This window comes from Condylura cristata, unplaced genomic scaffold, assembly GCF_000260355.1.
Source record: "Condylura cristata isolate star-nosed mole 26May11 unplaced genomic scaffold, ConCri1.0 scaffold00001, whole genome shotgun sequence".
Lineage (NCBI taxonomy): Eukaryota > Metazoa > Chordata > Mammalia > Eulipotyphla > Talpidae > Condylura > Condylura cristata.
In genome coordinates, this window is record NW_004567102.1 from 42416754 (window position 1) to 42437437 (window position 20684).

A 20684-nucleotide genomic window follows, 5' to 3' on the forward strand; every position below is an offset into this window, starting at 1 on the left:
TACAAGGGTCACCATACCCGTCCCCAAAAGTTAAGGGTCATGACTTCCTGTGCAAACTGACAGATGGATGGACAAGGAAATCTAATGACAGACTAAGAGAGAAGCAGATGTACACAAGCTCCCCGGTATTCAGTGGAATAATGGAGCAGCTCTGGAATTTTATAAGAAAACTTAGCAGATTCATGTAAAGTGACCTAACTTTCCAGGAAAAGATGTATAACTGATCAGAAAGGAAGTTTCTTGAGTTAATGCCCCTTTTCTCAGTTAATAATGGTATTTAATCCTGGTACAGTGAACATCTATTAATTCTCTTCCTATCAACTCTTCTGGGCACTGTTCATGGGGGTGGGGGAGAAGAGGGAAGATTGTGTACATAGACTCATTAGAACAGTATGGACTTATTCTCTGAGTTCTGACCTAGTTGAGGACACTCAACCAAACCTTAATCTTGGGGACTTATCCCCAAGGTTACTAGGACAGAATTTGTCAGTCTCTCTTCTTGGTCAGAACTGTAAACTGCAAAACTCAAGAACTGTCAGTGAGGTGTATTCTGACCCATAGAGTAAGATGTGCTACATCTGAAACACAGTAAGCCAGTGTGTTGAGATAAGAGAAAAAGGACAGGAAGTGGCCCTACATGACCCTAACCCCAGTATTCTTGGACCAATGTTCTCCCAATTTGTCTTAAATCTTAGTGCTCAAATTTCCTTAGTTACATGTTATTTCAGCAGTAGGTTAAAGTAGATGAAATTCAGCTCCTTAACATTGACTTGCAAAATGTTACAAACTCAGGATTTTTCTACTAGCAATGTTCTTATTTCATTTGTATGGATATATTTTAAATATTTCACTCTACAATTACTCTAGTTAATTCCAGAATCGCTATCACACAAAACAATGAGTCTCTTGACAAGTGAATATTTTAAAATAAACATTGTATATATAATAAAAGGGTTATAGACATCATTGGACTCTATAATGATAAATAATATACATATATATGTGCATATGACTGCAGTCTCTACAATAATAAATAATATAAATGTTTATGCATTTAAAATCTCAATAAGAGGTAATGACTCAATAGTGGTCTTTGTATACTTTATAAATATGAGCTCCTCACAAAGCAAATTTAGGGAAACACACTATTAAAAGTTGTTTAATAAGAATCATATAGTTTCTTTCTAAAAGTTTTCTAAGTGTTTTTGCTTATTACTAAAAACCTGAGACATCTAGATGAACCTACTGAACATAATAGTTTTCCAGACTTCAACTTTTTCCTCTCACATAGAATTATTCTCACATGGGTCTAGAGTTGAAAATTGTTAACATATAAAGTTAAAATACATAAGGGTGCAGTAACAGCAGTGTAACACAACGGAGGAATACATGTCTGAGAGGGTATGCTTTGCAGTGTATTTAGATACCCCTAAAACTCAGAAACTTTCTTACCACTCACATGTCCTAATTTGAAAGACTAGTAATAATTGCAGGCAAAACAGTTACCATATTTATTGAGTGGGTCGTTAAACACCAGGCTCTGGGCATTTAAACAATTATTTCAATTATAGTTTAGTCACCTCAGCAAACTATTAGGTTTCATTAGAGTGGAAACCTCTCTTTACAATGGAAAAGTCAAGATTCTGATCTAGTTTATCTTAATAGAGGATCCAAATGAAAATAACAGATATCAAGTATTGTCTTAATTAGATTCATTTAGAAATTTTATTGAGTCCACATCCCACAAGAAAAGTTAATTGAGAATGTGGTGAAAATGGAAAAACATGTCTTTTTATTAGAGATAAGGTTCAGAATCACCTGTACTAGGCCTAGAACACTGTCTGGAATAGGTTGGTCCTGGGAGGCCTGGTACAGAAGCAAGCACAGTTAACTTACTAGGGAACTTGGTGAAGAAGGGGAGGCTTGTCAACGGTTACTTTTTTTCTGACTTCACAGTTTCCTTGGATTCACCTCAGGAATGGGGATAAAATTTAATGGAAAAGTTAGAACTTTGAAATTATATATCAATTATCATATATTTTTTTCTCATTTCTCTTCCTCACAGCTGGTCCCTGGCAGCCCAGTGCTCATCACAGGCTGGACCTATGGGAAGTAGTGATAAATGTGCTTTGGTTTGAACATAATACATTAAATGGATGAGATTGAATTTATTTCAATCAAATTAAACAGACTCTAAATTGCTGCAAAAACTATTTCTACTTTAGATAATTTAGAGATGATAAACCTAGTGCACATCAAAATGAAACTCAAAAGCATGACCACTTAATTAGTGGTGCAGATGGGACAAAGTCCAGTCTTCTGTTTGCTGCACAGACTTAATTTCCAAGATGCAACATTGCATCAGCCCTCTGTGGCCCATAAGCCTAGAGAATGAGAACAAGTCTGGAGAGAATTTTACAATTATAGATAAAGGTTATAGAGATTTGGGAGGGGAACAACCAATTGTTGAATATTAAGAGATCTATAAAACAGTACTATTTGTTTTTAAGTTTTTATTTATTTATGTATACAGAACTGGGGTACAGGCCAGAGGTGCAGGGAAGGTGAGAGGATTCACCAGAGACAGAGTGGGGAGCAGAACAGGCAGATCGACAAAGTACACTGCTGAGGGGAGCAGCGGGTAGGTCAGGAGAGGTCTGCCATGCCATGTGGATCACCTCCGAGGCAGGCGGGGATCGAACTCATGCTGAAGTGACTTTAGCTTCATAGTGCAGCGCTTTTACCCGCTGCGCCACCAGGGAGGGCAGCCGTACTTTTAAAAGAAAATGGCATAGTCAACTATGGCTTGTTTTCACAATTTGAGAATGAATCCAAAACTATGAAAGGAGAGACAGATATTTTGAAATATAAAAGGAAATAATAATGGTCTCATTGTCATTTATTAACTATAATCACCATTTCTATTACTAGTAACAACTTTTCATGGAATCACTGATGAAATCAACCATGGAAATGTAATTTAATTCATCATAGTCTCTTTTTAGATTCCAACCAACAGTCTTAAAATCAATCAAGATAATATAATAAACTAAAGCTGAGTGTGAATCTGAGTTCTTGATGACAACAGGCAAGTTCTGAATTTTCAGTAGTAGAAATTAAATGTTTTTAATTATTTCAGAAGAGATTATGGTTAAGAAAATTATTTCTACTTCATTTGGTACCTTCCTTTTTGACGCAAAATCTATAATACATTATGGTTCAGAAAAGGCTTACAAATAGTTGTCCCAAAAGAAGATGCCATCCTTGACACATTTCTTATAACATTAGTAAATATTTTATGTGATATATATTTGTATGGAAAATTTGATGCAGGTTTTGCCAAATTAACCATTTGTCAAACTTCAGTAATTCCTAATCTATCCACAATGAGGCAGCACTATCCAGGAAAATAAAAATCTTATGCAAAAACTACAGAGTGCAAGTGACAATCACTGCTCCAGAAAGCAGTCATCACAGTGATGATGAATGATGGGTTGGGGGTGGTTTATTATGCCAATTAATAGCCAGATGCAGTTATACCTTTATGAAAATGTTTAAAGAAAAATATTGTTATCATCATAATGGACTTTAAAAATTATGGTAGGATCATAAATACTTTTCTAACTGCATGGTACTTTATTTTATGTCCCATGCAAGTGAGTTTTTAAAAATAAATATTTAAATATTTTTCCTACCATAAGCAATTTTTTGATGAACAATAGTGAATTTTCGATCATAAAAAAATTAGACTGTCGTTTAAAGATACTATTGAATACCTTTTATATGAATACCAAATAGAAAAAAATTTCCTATAAATATTTAATTATTTAAAACTAATGCCATTATTTAGCTTTGCAATGATCTGTACTTGTAAAATCAGTTGTTTTTGCTAACAAAACTTTGGAAATATCTTCTATTAAAATGACAATTAAACCTTAGTGTATCATTGAATCAAGTGTCATCAAAAGCCATTGCTGCATCTTTTTTATTTATTTATTTTTTAAAGATTTATTTATTTATTCATACAGAACTGGGGTACAGGCCAGAGATGCGGAGGGTGAGAGGATTCACCAGGGACAGAGTGGGGAACAGAACAGGCAGATGGACGAGTACACTGCTGAGGGGAGCAGCAGGCGGGTCAGGAGAGGTCTGCCAAGCCATGTGGATCTCCTCCAGGGCAGGCGGGGGTCGAACTCATGCAAAAGTGGCTTAAGCTTCTTAGTGCTGTGCTTTAACTTGCTGTGGACCAGGGAGGGCCCGCATCTTTTTTATTTTTAAAGATTTATTTATGCATACAGAACTGGGGTACAGACCAAAGGTGCAGTGGCCGCCAGAGGCTTCACCAAAGACAGAGCGGGGAGCAGAACAGATCAATTAAATACACTGCTGAGGGGAGCAGCGGGCAAGACAGGAGAGGTCTGCCACAGCATGTGGGTTACCTCTGGGCGGTGGATCAAACTCTCACTAAAACGGCTGCAGTACAGCCACAGAGCTGCGTACTAACCCATTGTGCCACCGAGGAGGGCCCCCTTGATGCTTTTTAAGATGTAACTTTTGGATCCTAAGTTCAAGAAGGACATTTTTTAGGTCCATCCCATATAATAAGTTTTATGTAATATAATATAATACACACACACACATTATATAGTATACACACACAAAACATATATATATATGAGAGATTTAGTTGGTGGGGAAAGAAAGAGAAATTACTGTACCAAGTACTATTCTCCATAACAGCTACTCTAATTCCACTGTCACTAACAATATATAGGGTTTCCCTTTTCTCTGCATACTCAGAATAATTTTCTTAGGTTCCTCAAAACATTGAAAATAGAACTAACATATGATTTAGCAGTCCCCCTTCTGATTACATATCCTAGGAGTTGAATCAGATATAACAAACATATGTATAGCCCAGACATAGAAGACAATACTACATAATACCTCTTACATGAAAAATCAAAAATAGTCAAACTCAGCGAAGCAGAGAGTAGAAATCCAGTTGTTAAGGGCTGAAAAAGAAACAGAGATTGGAGTAAAAACTTGAGGAAGATAATAAAATAGCTAAATAAACTACTGCTTAACAAAGAATCTAAAGTACTAATACCATACTATAACTTCAAAAATTGCTAAGAAAATCGTGTGTCTATCAAAAATAATGATATAATAAGTAATTTATAATGCATAGTAACAAGTAAAATATAAATATATAATAAAAAATAAATAATAAATAGGGAAAGAAGAAGGAAATTTTTAAAGGTTGCTGATATGTTTGTGACAGATGGTGGTGATAATTCCACAGGTAGATACTAATTTTACAGACTTGTTATGCTATATACAATAATAGTGTTAAAGCTTTTTTATGCCAATTATACCTCAATACATTTTCTACTGTCAGGTATTTACAACTCTGTTCTTTGAGAATTCTTACTTAAGTGATATTCTTCAAACCCATTTCTGAGGTTACTTAGTTTGAGTTAGTTCTCCACATTGCCATTGTTGTTCTCTAGTTTCATTAGTTAGACCTTTACATATAATAGTCATGTAAACAGCTGATGCAATATCTTTCTAGAACTGAACCTGAGTCAGATCCTGTGTCTTTCTCAGCCCTTAGATGTCTGCCTTTCATATATATTTCTTCTGTTGTAAAAGGGATAATATTAATGAATCGATAATCCGAAATTCCTTGTTGAATTGTTGTTGTAAATAACAAGCCTCACTAATACTGAAAGCAAAATAAGAATGTAAAATCAAAAATGTACTGACAAATCTCAGATACAAAGATTATCAAACCTGGAGTGGGAAGAGTACATGGGACTATGGTGGTGGCAGATGGGTGAATCAGTGGTAGGAAGCCCACAGGGATTACAACCGAGATGAAAAAACATGCAAAATGAAGAATGATGTGGAAAATATATATATTTTAAAAATAAAGTTTACATACAAGAAAAGTTATTTAATAAAACATTATCAACTGAACTCAAAAATATCTCAGATACATTGAGAGCTACAATTCCTTGAGAAATAAAAGGCTAATACTTAAAAAAAATTAACATGATAAAAACATATTAACAGCCTAGAGTTAATCAAAGGCAATATAATTCATACCAAAAATGTTAAGTAGATATCCATGTAAGTGAAGGACAGACAATGGAAATATTTGAGTCATTACTTAACAACATTGTTCCTCAAATTTTAGCAAAGAAAAAATATTTGGAAAAAAACATCATTAATATCAACAGATGATTTGACCTTTCCTAACAAAACCCCAAAGAATTAACTAATAAACTATTAAAATTTAATCATGAGTTTTCCAATTTATTAATACAAATCAGATAAAAATTTAACAGTGTTAGAAACAAATGTCAGCTTTTGATGAATTGACTTAACAGGATACTTTAACATTAAACGTAACTGAATAAATGTAAATGAGGATGTCAGCAAGTGAGTTGAGAATAATGTGTTTGTGTGTTAGCCACCCAATTAAAATTACTATAGTATTAAAAAACTAGTTTATTAAGCCATAAATTGACAATAAAGCAAGCTACATTTTAAATTACAAATGATAGTAGGGGCTTATTTTGCTAAAACATTTTAAGATTTGTCTTATATAAGTAACAGTGTAAGTAATGATTCTAGTACTGAAATGCCCTGATACATAGTATTATAAATAATACTACAATGAACATGAATACATACATCCCTTCATATTAGTGTTTTTTAATTCTTGAGTAGATACCTAAGAATGGGATGACTGGATCATATAGTAGAACTACTTTTAATATCTGAGAAATCTCCATACTGTTTTTCATAGGGACCAGTCCAGATTGCCACAGTGTACAGGGGTTCCATTTTCCCCACATCCTCACCAACTTACGTTATTTTCGGTCATTTACTTTCTTTTTAAAGATTTATTTATGCATATATAACTGGGGTACAGGCCAGAGGTGCAGCGGCAGTGAGAGGATTCACCAGAGACAGAGTGGGGAGCAGAACAGGTCGACTGACAAAGTACATTGGTGAGGGGAACAGCAGGCCTGTCAGGAGAGGTCTTCTGTGCCATGAGGGTCACCTCTATTACCAAGGATCGAATTTATGCTGAAATGGTTGCGGCTAGCTTTGCAATACTGTGCTTTAACCTGTTGTTCCACTAGGGAGGGCCTCTGATCATTTTCAAATGGTCCATTCTCACAGATGTGAGGTGATGTCGCATTACGGTTTTGAATTGCCTTTCCCTGATGATAAGTGAGCATGTTTTCATGTGCCTGTTGACCTTCTGTGTTTTTCTTTCAAGTAGTACCTACCTGGTTTTTAATGCCCAGTTTTTGATTGAGTCCCATTGTTTAATTATTTTTTTCCTTTGGGTTGTTTTTAAATTGTATGAGTTCTTTGAAAATCTTGAGTATTACCCATCACTAAGTATATGAGGTGCAAGTATTTTCTCCCATTAAAATTTTAAATAAATGGTGGTTTTACTTTTTAAAGAACTCTGACACGTCAATAATTTCTCAATGTTAGAATCGTATGTCTATCTCTGAAACTATGTGTTTTGAATGCTACGAATTTAACTGTCCATGTGATGTCTACGTTACAATTTAAAATGGAATTGCCTCTCAATTTTGAGTGTTTTCTTTGACTCCTTTGTTAACTACATTCTCTTTTATTGCTCATTTCAGAAAATCCTTCCTGTTACCTGACCTAACACTCTACTCTTCCACAATTGTTTCTGCCATATAAATCATCTTCATCTGAATAAGCTTTGTTTCTGAGGATCCCAATATAAGCAACATTACATTCTAAAATACCTAAAGACTTTGAACAGTTCAGGGGAGCATAATTCAACAACAAAACAAACAAATCCATAGTTTAAAGCAAATATTCCCCACTCTCCAAAACACCAAGTAGATCTAGTTCTCATGGCATACTCTTGTGCATTTTATTATACTAAAATAGATATATTTAAAAATTACTCCTCCTGTGACCCAGCTGACCATAAAATGTTCATATTTTTCTTGTAATCAACTCACTGATTGGCAGTAAGCATTGAATTTTTTTTTTAATTTAAACCCATAAATAATCATCTATTTTATAGAAACTAGTAAACTGCATCTCCATAATGAGAAACCTATCTCATTCTCTATTTAAAAAGATACCAAATCATATCAAATAGATTGCACTAGATAACAAATAATCTTCATGTGCCTGTGACAGAGAAAATCAAATATTTCGATCCACTCACTCTATGTGCCAAAGTAGATTGATGAGAGCAAAGGGTTCTGTGACTTCAGTCAGAGATTAATGCTATTGAAGTCTCCATCTTGAAAACTTGCCCCACAGTTACTGAGGGAGGGCCAAGAACACGTAGGCTTCAAGCACAGTACTCTAGCTAAGAGATGACACATTCCACTTCTGCTAAATGTCATTGACAGCAATTTTAATCTTCATGGTACCCAATAGGGGAAAACAACCAGATGTCAAGGAGCAGCCCCATGACTAACATAAGACAGTTTTCTTCCCTTTCTCTTCTACCACCTTCTCACACTGAACTGAATGACTCTTTTTTTTTTCTTCCATAGTCAAGAACTAAAACTAGAGAAAGTGAATTCCCTCAAGTACAAAATGCCAGAATAACTAAATTGCCTTCAGCTACATTCACCATCCCCCCACCATCCCACCTCACCCCCTTCCATCCAGTCTGGGAGAATGAGCAGATCCCTTTGAGGACACTTGCTTTGTGACTATGCTGAGGTTTATTTCCACTCCATTTCTCAAGAGACCCTGTCTCATCTGTATATCATTTTGAGTGTTTATTTCTAATTCACTCTCACTTACATACTTCCCTCTCATCTATAAACAAACTCAGTTATGTCAGCCCCATGAAAACTACTATCTCTGACTAAGCTTAGAAGGCAATAATCTATAATTTCTTTCTCATCTCTTTTCTCTTTATTGTTAATAAAGTTTTTGCATATGAAGTTACATGGTTGTCTAAGATTATACATATAAAAGGGTTTAAACATATATGTGTATACATAGAGATGTACATATAATGTATATAATTAATAATAGAAATGCTTTCTAACAAAACAATATTGGCAATAACAATGCATATTGTATATATATGTTATATGTTATAGTTTGAAAATATGTACATGTTACCACTTTGTCTTCTGCCATTGAATATTGCTAAGAAAAGTTTAAAGTCAGGTTGGTTGTTCTTCTAAATACTGGGGAAATTTTTAACCTACTTAGAAATTTTCAGATTTTTTTCTATATAATATTATTCAAACAGAATATTTTGGAAAAACTTCCTGAAACACCATGTTCTATTTTACATGTTGGTTGGTATCTATCTTTAAATAAGACTTTTTTTTTTTTTTTTTTTGGCTAACAAAGTCCAATAACTCTAAAACAAAGCCCTAAAATTCCCTTAACAATCTGACTACTGTCTATCTTTTCAACAATCTTCTCATGTAACTCTACTCATTCTGTTACTAATCCTATTAAAATGACCTCTCTCATTCAAATAATCCATTGTCTTTGCAGGAAAGCTCACTTCCCATTGTCTTGTATACTGTATACCTCCTCTTTCAGGCTAAGTGATAGGTGCTCAGGTAGATGCTCACTGATCTCCCAAACCTCAGGAAAGATTAAATTTCACTCCCAATTCTTCCTCACAACATTCCCTTACAGCATATGTTTTAATTAGAACTAACTACATGAGATTATTAGTTTAATTTATTCCTCTGAAGACTGTAAGATTAACAAAGATTGGAACCAAGTCTGTTTTATTCCTGCAGAATCCCTAGTGCAGGCTTTTTACTCAATGGATAAATGTATGCATGGATGAATCCAAAAATTCATTGAATACAATTTTTAAAATCTGTCTCATTTTAAACACTGGAATTTCATAACACTTCTTATACTCACTTATCCTTGGTTACTTAGAAATATTTTTTCTTTTGTATTTACCAACATACCTCCCTATGTACTTTGACCCTTTTGGGACTGGGAGGCTGTGGGAATATCCCTACTTTATTCGCCAAATGCACTCTAAAGACATCTGACATTTACTTCTGTTCCATTCCATGCCTGGTTGCAGCTCACACAAATTCTGCTGAGCTCAGGCTAGCTGAGCACTCAGGTTCTGAATTCTGACATCAGCCTGCTTGGTCAGCCCCTGATATAAGACTTAACTTCTCAACTTCCCTACCTTAAGTAAGAATTCAAAAACTTGCAGGTAAAATTTTTATCTGTGTGTTCCAGGCTTTTCTTTCCTTCAAATAGTCTATGCTCTCTATTTTCCTTTTGTTTGAAATGTAAATTACTTTCCCTTCCATAGTTGCTATCTTAATGAAAAAGAAGCCCTGACTCTACAATAAAAAAGTCTAACCTTTTAACTGCCTGGGTGCATACATCCACCTATTGACTCATATCTCTCATGATTCCAATCTGGGATGAAGGTAAACGCACAGCTGTCAGACCAAGAGAAATCATGCCAGATCATTTATATCTTCCTTCCTACTAAAAAGAAAAACAAGTTGCTTCTTATTGAAATACTAGGTCAGTTTTTGTAAAAATGTCAGTTTTTTGATGACACTAAAAAAGATTATATATAAAATTAAGTCTAAAAATATGATCTTCACTAAAAATGCATATGTGGTATAGTTTTCCTACCAGCTTCATTTACTAGCCACAAATATGTTGATTTATAATAGTTTTATTTGCATTGTGTTAAATGTTACTAATATAACAATATTTCACAATTTATATATTTAGATGAAAACTGCAAATGACAATGTATCTCCCCAGTTACCTTTTAACATCGTTTTTAAGCACATATCAAGATTATGGCTTTTTTTTTCCCAATTGATATTTTGGTTAAGTTCTCCTGTTTTACAAAATGAAAAGCAGTCCTTATCAGTGGTATGTGTAAAATGATAATGCAGATGAGAATAAGACTTGTCACTCACAGAGGCAATATAATGTACTTGTAAATGCAAATATTATAGTCTGTGTTTTGACTGTGGACACTGTGGATCTGTGTACTCTGCTTGCTACATGACCTTGGACAAGCAGTAAACTCTCTAGTTTTTTGGACAATAGAGATGACAATATTATTTAACTATAAAGATTTGATTTGCTGTGAAGATTACTTGAAATTTAACATACTAGTTACATAAGTAGTCCACCATTAGGAATTCCTATTCTTTCCATTGACTATGATGCCTTACTGATTTATTTCTTTTTTATGAAAAATTTTTATCCATACTCTCTCCCTATTTTTACTTCTGAGGCACCACTGATTTCATGTAAAAATCATCAAGTTTATTTTTAATATTGTCCTTTATTTCTTAAAAATAAAGTGCTGAAAAAGCATAATATGGGTTTGGTGACAAAGGAGAATGGAAATGTCTTATTTCCCGTAGTGCTCCACCCAGCACTTCTTAAAAGTATATTTCATCACACTGTTGAGGAATTTTCAAATATAGCAGAATTCACAGTGTTTTATACTTAGTCTTGATCATTTTCATATGATATAAGAGAAACTCTTACTATTAAATTTACTACTTAAGAGGCCCCACCAGAGGCCCTCCCTGGTGGCACAACCTGGTGGGTTAAAGTGCAGCACTGTGACACCATGAGCAGCTGTTGTGGCACGGGTTCCATCCCTGGCCAGGTAGAGTATGTTGTCTGTACAGAATTCCAGTTAATAAATGCAAAGTGAGTCCCTCCCTAGTAGTGCAAGGGGTTAAATCTCAGCACTCTGAAGCTATCTGCAACCCTGAAGCAGACAGAAAGAAGTGTTTGATCCCCAGCCAGGGAGCTGACCCACAGGGCGCAGCAGACTTCTCCTGTCTCACCCACTGCTTACCTCAGCAGTGTATTTTAGTAGATATGCCTGTTCTGCTCTCCACAGTCTCTTGTGAATCCTCTCACCCCCTGAACCTCTAGCTTACACCCCAATTCTTGTATAATATGCATGAATAAATAAAATCTTAAAAAAAACCAACAATATATAGCATTTGGAGAAAACCATTACACAAAGATTTCACTAGTCAATAGTTCTATGAAAATGAGAGCTTCAGTTTGTTAATGCCAAGTGTCCACAATATAAAACAGAAGTTACATCAGTCAATAAGATGATTCTGAAGTCACAAGTAGAAATCAAATTAATCTAAGAAATTTTATTTTAAACATGAACATTATTGCAACATACAGCGACCTCTCTACTGATAACAATTTTTGAAATTCTTAAAGTGTCACTATAGACAGCTGTATTTTAGAAGAAAAAATTACAAAAATTATGTTAAATCAAAATTTATTAACAGGTAGAACCTATGTCATAACACATGTATAAGAAAAAAAACAAAAGGGAAAGTTAGAGCTAGAGACAGAGAGCAGCAAACTTGGGACTACATAAGTGAGGTAGCATTTCAATACTTTAATATCCCCAACTGTTATGAGTCAGTGTATCAGCCCAAGCAGTCCATCACAAGTTTATTGCCAGAGGCAATTCTCCAGCAGACCTTGGTGGGCAAGGTTAGGTAGCAGGAGATCAGGCATCAGGAAACCATTACAACTCCCTAAACATAAGTTTAAATATACTTTGTCATTCATCAGTTATTTCCTGGAATGACCCTCCAAAGTAGGTCACCATCCAACCTAAGACAATCTACATTTGGTGCGTATTAATGTTCAATAAGATGTTGTGGGACCAGCCCCTAATTCAGAGTCAATAAATTTGGATTTAACTCCTGGTTATAATTTATGAACTGCTTGAAAAGATACCTGTCAATATATATTTGAGAATGTCAGTTAACCATTATTAACTGTAAATAACTGTAAAATGGAGCTTCATGCAATCATCTGAGTATGTGATTGACATATCTCAGAGAAAATCTTCCATGATTAAGCAACTTTAGGCAACACAGACTGAGATTTCCACAAATGGGCATAAACATCTATCCTCAGGATTATTCATTTGGCTCATCTTTAGCTATAAAATATGTAATGTTACCTTATTGAATTTAGGTTACAGTTAAAATGGTTCTTACAAAATCAAAGGTCCATGCTGTCCATGCTGATTATTACCTCAGGGACATCAAGATCAATGCATTTACTCCAAGTTAGTTGGTTATTTTATGCTTCACAGTTACAAATGTCACCTTGCCCAATTCTGACTAGAAAGAAGATTAAAGAGATTTTGGCACTTAGTCATCCAAGTTTCTGGCAGGGAAAATTAGTCCGCAGTTGTGCCTTGACAGTGGTGGTAATACAGAGAAAAACACTCCATGCTTCACTTCACAGGGTGAAGTGATGCTTTACAGAAAGGTATTTGGAAAAAAACAAAGATAGATGTACTTGTTACCACAAAGATAGACCTCTAAAAATGTCCTTATAAAATTAAATCTTCTCTTTTAAAGAGTTTTAAAATATGTATTATCATTTAAAGACCCATTTTCATCCTTCCCTAGAAACAACCACTTTTCTGAAGTTGACATATATCACTCCAGCATAAGATTATGGATTATAAATGTAAATATCAGCACTTCATTTATTTTGGAATAATAATTACTCAAAATTAGTCAATCACATAAAACAAAAAATTAGAATCTGCTTCCCAAGGATTTAGAAAGTTTAATTAAAATTATCTTTTAGTAATAAAATTTTGGTAATATGGATTTTAACTTTTAAAATTTTTTTCTTTAAATTTTATTATTGAAGTAACATTGCATTAAACATTATATAAATGTTGGGATGTAACATTAGGGATAATATGTATACTACATCAAGGTCACTGCTGGAAGGCCCATTTTATTCTTCAACATATAATAAATTCTTTTAACTTGCATTACCCAGCCCCTTTGTCCTTCTCTAGTAACCCTAATTTGTTTTATCTCGTCCATTCCTTTAATTTACATATATACCACACATGAGTGTTTTTCTTTCTCTGTCTGACTTATTTCATGAAATTTAATGCCCTCTAGGTCCATGTTTTTACTACAAATAGCAGAATTTCATCTTTTTTTTTTCTTGGCTAAGTAATTTTCTATGGTATATAAGTACCACATCTTCTTTATCCAATCAACTCTCTATGAGCATTAGATTGGCTTCTGACTCTTGGCTATTGTAAAAAATGCTGCAATAAAAATGGGGGTGCATATATCTCATTGATTAAGAGAAAAACACCTTCATTTTCTTACTATTTATTCCCAGTTTAAGAAATATAATTTACACATGGAGCTTTTATCCATCACACTTTGAAGTTTTCTTATTAAGTAGTAAAGTATGACAGTATATCCTCTTCAGTTGTTTCAGTTATTTTTTATTCATTTTTAGCCATATTTTTCCTTTTTCTTGACCTATTTCATTGACAGTCTCCAGTACTATGCTGAAAAAAAAAGTGGTATTAGCAAGAATTTCTACCATATCACAAAATTAAATCCTTTGTTTCTAACATCAATTGCTTCCATTAAATCTGTTGATGATAGATCTATAGAAGTAGAAATATGAATGGTGGAGGAGAAAGGGAGAAAAAGTTAATGGGAAAGAAAGAAAGGGACAGATAAAGTGGGAGAGATACTTACCTTAACTTTGAGAGTTTAAAGATTTTAAATCTTACTATGCCCTAGTTTACAAAAGATTTTGTTTTACATTTTATCAATAACAAATGCAATTTGAATATTATCGGACCTTTTTTGCAACTACCAAATCATTGCAGTTAAACTGATTATATGATTTCCCCCTTTAACGTTGAATTTTATATTAATGGATTTTCTTTTGCTTTCAAGCATATCTAGTAATGAACTTTTAGAGATATTTATTTTTCTTGCATTTCTGATTTCTTTTTGTTCATGTGTTATACAGTATTGGATTTATCTCCAGAATAATATTAGTCTGTACTTTCCCTCTCACCGTTTGACCTCTTTTTGTTTCAAAGTTGCATTATACTCAGTGAGTTTGTGAGGTTTATACACTATTATTTAGACAACTTTAAAAGGTAGGGCTCTTGTCTTCTTTGATATGAATTGCCTTTAAAAACAACTGTAATTTTGAGTAGGAAAAACTTAATTCAGAAATGTTTATACACATTTCTAAATTTTTTTAAGTTAATGTTTTTAATGAAAAAAATTTCATACATCCTTGTTCATTTTTGACAGTACAGAGTTTCTCTCCTCAGATGTGGCCACCATAGTGCTCCTACCACCAAAGAGGATTTTTAGATATTTTTGAAGGAAATTAATCTTTTCATCAGATTTTTCAGGTTTGATGATGCACAAGGATTTGCAATTTTTAGTTTCATTTTCTTATAGTTCCCCCCCATCTATTCTCTTTGTTATTTGTGACTTCTCTCTTGCTTAATATTATGGTGAATTTGTTTACCTTATTAGTTTCTTATTTTAAAAACAGCCATTGGATTTGATTATCGTGTCTATTTCCTGCTTTTATCTTTTTAAATAATTTTGTCACATTTGTTTCTGATATTATCTTCATTCTTTTTTGATGTTTTCTTCTTTAGTTCACCCAAGATCTAACTTCTTGAGTTGATACTCAGTCTAACTTCTTGAGTTGACACTTTTTTAAGAAGTTCAATATACAAAAATGACCACTTTTATTATGAAACAAGCAGTAACATCCCACAGTTAGCAAATGTACAACAAAGCATATTTTCCTCGTGTCATTGCCAAAGCACAGAAAGTCATTTGGAGTTTTTAACTCATGAGGTTAAATGTAGTGTGCATTTTCTCATTTGGAGTTTTGTGACGTGTGAGATTAAATGTACTGGGTAGTTTATTAACCGAGTTTTCCTCATATTTTACAAACCTAATATACAGATTTTTAAAGTCTGTTTTAAGTGTTTCATTAAAGCAGAACAGTAACTCTACATTTTTTTCAAATGGCTGTCTTCATTAGTTAATCTAGTTATTTTTATATTTTATATACATAGTTATATATATGTATATATATGTGTGTGTATATACACACACACACACACATTTTATATTTCTTTGGAGTGTGAGATTGAAAGTTTCTGTGATTTTTCAAAGCCAGTAAAGAAGCTTTGTATGAGTATAAATAAGTTCAATAGTTTTTTTAAACCAATGGGTTAGGCCTGATAGTCAAGTGTCCAGAAGCATATAATTGCTATTCAAACCTAAAAAAACTGTGTGGGGTCTCTTCCTGGTGGTGCAACAAGTTAAATCACTACCCTATAAAGTTCTTTGAAGCTATTGCAGCACTAGTTCAATTTCTGGCCATGGAGCTACCTACATGGCTTGGCAGACTTCTGACACACCTGCTGCTCCCCTCAGCAGTGTATTTCAGTCTGTCTATTCTGTTCCCATTCTCTCGCTGGTGAGTACTCTCTTCCTTCGCACCACTGGCCTGTACCCCAGTTCTGTAAGCATAAATAACTAAATCTTAAAAAAAAAAAAAAAAAACAACTATCTTTTAAAGCCAAAGGAAAAAAAAATGGTTTATGGACAAACAAAAACAAATTTCAAAACTCCATATGCTTCAGTTACACAATATTTAATGTAAGAAGTTTTGAGAATTTCTATTGTAAGTAAACAAAGTTAAAAGATAAAACTTGTTCAATGTTCAAAACCCAGTGTTTTCTAAGTAACTTTTTCCGAAAAACAGTTCCAAAATAGTGCTAAAATACAAATGCTTCTTATAATATAGATTAGGAAGCCATGAATCAAATTAATAATCATATTTCTGTGTTCATCCATTTAAAACAGCCTACCTTTCCAGAGATAGATGGAATAAATGAGTAGAGAAAAACCATGCACTATATAAATGTGGCTGTCTTGAAAAGGGAAATACCAGAATTGGAGAAGTCTGTCATAATATTCCCCGGTGTTTAGTTCATTAACCCATTAGGTTAATCCTTACTTCTACAACATTCTGTCAATAGTAGGTTTTTTTTTAGAAGTCTGAACTGAATCCACGTTATATCATTATTATATATCTATTATATCTATTATTTCACTGTTACCTTGGGAAACTCATCTCCATATTTGCCTCTATAGCTATTGACCTTTAATAGCTAAATATTTTTGAATATTGAACTTCAAAAATAATTCAAAATAACATGTTAATTGGAAGGCAATATTTAGTCAAGGATGAAAAATATTTTCTTAACTATTTTGAGGCAACTTTGATTTACAATGTCATATTGATTTGTATGTATAGGATCACAACCTCTATGTGTGGGATCCCACCACTCCTACCACCAAGGCATCCCAAATTTTATTCAACTATGTTGACTAGCATGAGTTCCTTCAGTTAGATTAAATGACTGTACTGATATCACAAAAAGCATAAAGATTCATCTTTTCTCTAAAAGTGGCATTGAAGATATGAAAACACTAGACAGAAGTTCTTGCTAGAGATAATTTCTGTTTCTGCAGCAAGCTAAACAATAGCCCCCAACATTATATACATCCTGATCTCTGGATCTGTGAATACTTTAATTACTTGACAAAAAGGACTTTGCAGGTTTGACTGAGCCAGGAGTCTTTAAGTGGAGAGATTATTTTAGATTATCTAGGTGAACCTTATATATATAACCAGGAAACTTATAAGAAGGAGGTAGGAGGTTCTCAATAGAAATGTGGTGATAGAAGAGTGAAGTGAGTCCATGAGCTATGAAATGCAGGCAGTTTCTAGAAGCTGGAAATGCAAAGAAACAAATTCTTCTCTTGGGTATTGATAAGGATCTCATTTCTGTTTTCTTTTCTTTTTTTGAGCACAGAACTACAAAGTAAGAAAATGTGCCATGTCAAGCACCTGAATTTGTACTATTTGTTACATCAACAATAGCAAGCATTCATTATATTCAACCCACCTCCTTTGAGCTATAGGTTCAATGGTTTCAGTCTGCATAGAAGGCAAACTCTGGCTAATCTTATGACCCCTAAAAAACCTAGTTAAAAAAAATCATTTGGTGTATGCACATATTTAGTGTGTGCCTCACAACAGTGTTTGTGATTGTGTCTATTAGAGATTTATGAACATAAGATTTTATTTTTGGAAAGAAAATCTGTTAAATCATGGAACAACATTAATGTAAGTTTCTGCTTTAAGGACACTACAAAATTATGCATTATGGCAAGATGAAATTTAAAAGTCAGTAAGCTTATTTATGTATTTAATAATTATTTATTTACTTTTTAAAATGACAGATTATTAGGAAAAGGAGAAAAAAGGCATCTACATTGTGATGGGCAAGTAGGCAAACTGCTACAATGGAGTTTGCAGCTACAGTGTTTCTAAAACCTTTTTCTCTGTGGACATTGTAAGAGTCAATGTTCCCTGCAGATCATGTTCTTTGATTCTCTGTTCAGTTTTTCAATGTCTCAGACATCTTCGCCCCAGGAGTGAGCAATATCTGCATTGTTAATTCTTGTGAATTAAAAGTTGAGTCTCTCTAAAGTTTTCTTCTTGTACTTGCTGTAGAACAGAAGTTAGGACATTACTTTTACAATCAGGCAAAACTTGGTACTAACACAATGAATCTAAAACCTCAGTGATGTTTTGTAGAAAATGAAAATATATTTTCTAGCTGCCTAAATCCCCCTCTCATATATCTATCCAAGGAAATCATTGAAGACCTTACATGTTTATCATACAATTGGCCCTTTAGTCTGGCTTTAGTCTCAGTCTACTTCCTAGTAAGGCTTTGTTGTACTCAGGCTAAAATTGAACCACAGTCAGCAGGAAATTTTAAGGACTCTCACCCCTACTTCTGCTTTAGATCTGACAGTTCATGTAGCCTTCAGTTGTTATTGTTGGGACATTAAATGAGCGCTCTTGTACTTCCTCTATGAGAATGTGAATTTTTATGAAAGTAACCAAGGGTCTGTGGGTAAAGTCAAAATAACATAATTTTCTACCAAGATTAAATTTCTGGTGTCCATCTCATACCTCTCAACAACTATAAAATCCCTCCTAGCCTATGATCACTAATGATATACTACCAAAATCACAGTTTTCTGTCCATACAGGAAAGGCCAAAGTTCATACAACAAAACTTCTCCATGTATTGTCTATATATTCCATTGACTCTTTTATTTCTTGATTTTCTCAGAAAAATATATAAATTATTGGAGAGCTTTAATGATAAGATAAATCCCACTGTTTTACCCTTTCAGCTTCTGAAAGAAGAAAGAAAAAGTACTCTCATATTTTTGGCTATAATATCTTTATTGCCGACTAAATCTAGTTTGCAGGCAGAATTTCAAATGAAATTGAAATGAATCTGGTTCTGAATAAGGGCAACTTAGGAATTCTTCATCATGAAAAGTTCACTTTTATCAGAAAGGAAATAGCAGGTGTTTGTTAACTGCTCCATTTGAACCCTAAACTACTTCTTCCTTTATATTTTATTTGCTCTCATGCTAAGCCGACTGTTGAAATTTTTCTAATGTAGTTCATATTCAAAGGGTAGAAATTTAAAATTAATCCATTAATTTTTACTCTTTTTTTTTAGATTTATATATTTATTCATACAGAACGGTGGTATATGCCAGAGGTGCAGGGATGGTGAGAGGATTCACTAGAGATAGAGTGGGGAGCAGCACAAGAAGATTAATGAAGTACACTGCTGAGGTGGGCAGTAGGCGGGTCAGGAGAGGTCTGCTACACCAAGTTGGTCACCTCCAGGGCCGGGGATCAAACTCGCTCTGACAGGGCTGCAGGTCTGTTCTTTAACCTGGTACACCACCAGGGAGGGCCCAACTTTTACTCTTAAACAAAGACAGAGATAGATTTACGTATCTTTAGACCATTCGTCTAGAGCTCATATTTTACTACGACATAAAATGCAAGCAGACCTGTAACTGACACTCTGGAAACTAAACAGAAAGATAATTGTCTCCTGGATTTATATAATCTTGGGAAAATTCATCTACTCAAGATCACATAATACTTAAATGCTCATGACTCAACAAATACGTATTTCTAATGTAGATCCCTTTCTTCTAAGCAACAGCATTGACTCTCTGGACATATATTTTTTTCCCAGTGCTTCAATATTAGGACCATCAATTGCCCCAGTTTTCTAGGGACTGTCCCAGTTTTAGCACTGAAATTCTATATTCTGAGAAACAACCTAGTTACAGGAAACTAGAACAGTTGACAATCCTTACCATGTACACTCTTGAATAAATAATCAACTCAATTCCTAAGTCTTATGGAATCACCAAATCTAAACAGTCATACAAGTTGTGGAAGTAACTCTAGCACTTTCCTACTTACTTTTATTCATTTATTCAAGTCAAAGTTATTTATCAATGAGTGATTTATCTATTTAGAAAAATGGCAAAATCATCTGCTTTTATGGATTGTTCATTGTGGAGATAAAGAAAACAAATAGAAAAAAGTAATATAATAGGCCTCATAGTAATGTAACATAAGAACAAAATAAAACAGAGAATGAGGAATAGGAAGTGCAGTATATAGGTGCAGAGACTTCCTATTATACCTGCTGTACCAAGTGTCCACCCTTTCTCGAATTTGTGAGGAATTAGTTCCATTGCTAAATTCAAGGTGACATTTATTTGCCTTGATCAACTATGATAATCTAAAATAATTTCCAGTGCTAATACATCCCAGGCTAATCCCAATTAATTGAAAATATTCCTGTGGAGGAATATGATTCATCCAGGTTT